The sequence below is a fragment of the Python bivittatus genome, unplaced genomic scaffold (genome assembly GCF_059951505.1).
Source record: "Python bivittatus isolate LINGU-HERP-01145 unplaced genomic scaffold, Pbiv_v1 ctg000610_np1212, whole genome shotgun sequence".
Taxonomy (NCBI): domain Eukaryota; kingdom Metazoa; phylum Chordata; class Lepidosauria; order Squamata; family Pythonidae; genus Python; species Python bivittatus.
Window position 1 is genome coordinate 22,282,501 of NW_028277088.1, and position 2,616 is coordinate 22,285,116.

The 2,616-nt window shown below is 40.1% G+C and overlaps 1 protein-coding gene across 1 annotated transcript in view; it reads left to right on the plus strand.

Moving 5' to 3' along the window:
* The window catches only part of FZD1 (frizzled class receptor 1), a 6,626-nt gene extending 5,269 nt beyond the window's left edge, over positions 1 to 1,357 (plus strand). Inside the window, exon 1 of the mRNA XM_007424672.3 lies at positions 1 to 1,357. This exon is cut by the window's left edge and continues 5,269 nt beyond it. The gene's annotated coding sequence lies outside the window, so the exon portion shown is untranslated.
* Positions 1,358 to 2,616: the final 1,259 nt, after the last annotated feature.

The following is a 2,616-nucleotide window of genomic DNA, read 5'->3' on the forward strand; positions in this document are numbered from 1 at the left end:
AGTTTTAACCAAGCAGCAGGTACTTGGCCTTTTTTATTCATATCTTAAAGCCAAGTGTCTGCATGTAGACAGAGGCGAGAAACCCTTAAGCTAATTTTTACTCATATATTTATCTGAAAATGTGATTTCAGGATAATGACTTGGAATGTCAGAACTTTAAATCTGATTATCACTCAACACTTTTTAGTATGATTATTTTTATATTTTTACTGTTATAGATATTTTAATTTGTTCAATTGTGTCCAGTTCTTGGAGATTATCTGGACAAGTCCCTGCTGTTTTCTTGGCAAGGTTTTTCAGAAGTGGTTTGCTGTTGCCTCCTTCCTAAGGCTGAGAGAAAATGACAGGCCTAAAATCACCCAGCTGGCTTTGTGCCTAGGCAGGACTAGAACTCATGGTCTCCCAGCTCTCTACGTATATCACAACATGCCTTATTTAGGATGAAGATATACTGTGTGTTCATGAAGGCATCAGAACCTGAGCCTTCATGAATTTGGAGAAGACAATTAACAATCGTATTATTTCACCCCTGATTTAAAAAATGCAAGACAGATTAGAGGAATTTAGAGAAAGATCTATTGTGATTATGAAGGGACAGTAAATTACCCCTTTCCTCCCTTTAAAAATAAACTCTGGGAAAGATTTAGATTTAGAATGAATGAGAACTTTTATTCTGCAACAAATTGCTTGGTGGGGAGTGGAAGGGATAGGTTTTTTGTTGTCAGGTTTGTAGAGTAAGGAGAAAACCATTCATTTCTCTTCCCACCCCTACACACCAGTCATGTTAAAGATTAAAACTAATCTTCCAAAGAGAATCTTCGTGCTTAACGCCCATTGTCCTTAGGCCCTACTAGGAAGAGGAACATTTGACACTGTAATGGTCTTCCTGGGAAATGAAATACAAGGTTCATTGGTGACATTGCTTGTGGCTGCAGCATCATACCTTAGAGTAAATCCAATTGAATTCTGGAATTATTCCTGAGCGGATACACATAGAATTGTATCAGCATGCTACAACTTTCCAGCAAAGTATAGAACTCACACATTGCCTACTTCAAATCCCACCCATTTCAGTCAGGACTAAGCAGCCTCCCTCTGTGTGGTGTTGTAGCCTTGGTTTCTTTGAAAGAGTAGGACTGCCAGATGTCTTCACTGCCATCCTAGTGGCCATGCTGGATCTTGCAGCTCATATTTCTTTGGAATTAAAGTAGCAATCTTCCTCATGCTTGAAAAAGAGATCTACTTGCAAATAAAGTGATAGTTAAACCAGTGCAAAGTAATTTGATATGTTCAAAGAAATAAATGGTATGAATGGATATAAAAACACTCTGACCCCCCCCCCCCAATGAGTGAGGGAAAAGGAAATAATTCATATGCCAGTGTTCTCCATGTAATTGGTCTTAAACTGAAGAATTAAGGGTGCTCACCTATTTTTAGAACAACTTCTTCCTTGAAATTTCTAGCCAGTGGAGCTTTGTAAAAAGCCATAAAAGTCAATGCTTCCAGGCAAGATTGTTAATAGAATTGCTTTTCCTTGCCTGCAGAATTGTATACTTTAATTTTGTTTGTAATATTCGTAGTATTCCAACTCTGATCATTTTCCTAACATGTGCACGAAAATGTATGCATGAAAAAGGAAAGGAAAAAACAATGGATTTTAAATCTATCCAATTTCTAAGGCCACCCATTAGCCCAGCAGCTAAGATGTCCTGGAAGCAGCCTGGCAGTTGTATTTTCTCCTCAGAGTCTTGATTAACCAATTGCATGGTTTGCTTGTAACCATGATTTCATGGCCTCTTTTGGGGTGCCTGCAGTTGATTTACAGACAAAGTTACATATTTTTGCAAATTCAATCAGGAGAGGAAAACATCATGCCACTGAGTTTCCCAGGCATTCCAGTGGGCTGGCTAAACACAGCACTGCGTATAGGATTGACAGTTGCTTTGGCTTGTTCAGGGTTTCTAAAGTTGGCAGCTTTTAAAGGAGAGGACTTCAACTCCCAGAATTCTCAGCAATGACCATGCCAGCTAGAGAATTCTAAAGTGGGAAGACCACATCAGGAGGTTGGAAAACACTGGTCTAGTTGCTCCAACAGCCATTGCTTTATCAATTTAAATCCCCACATTCGCTTATGGGAAGAATACATAGGGATAAATGACAGTCCCATTCCCCTAAGCCTGTCAATTAGATGGTGGGAGCAAATTTGGCAGGGGCTCAGCACCCATGAGCTGTTCTCCTGAAAGCCTCCGGAAGCGTCCCAGGTAGTTCACAGGATCCCTATCTGGTTGAAGATAGTTTTAAATGGGGGGTGGGGGTGGGCGGTGTCAATAGCTGAATGTTTAAAATGCTATCCTGGATCAGGCTAATGGGATAGCATACTCTCTTGAGGGACTGTGTGTAAACAGTGCTGCATATTGTAAAAATTGTCAGCAATGAGTATGACGTCACTTTTGTCACATAGATTACTGGTGCTTGAATGTTCAAAGGAACCTTTCATGTTAGAGCAAAGGGCCATGAATCCAAGATTCCACTGTGGCCAGTAAGATGTTCTTGGGAAATCTGCCAATGAGGCATGGAAGCAAAAGTCTTTCTATGTTCTGCTTTATGGCAACCAGG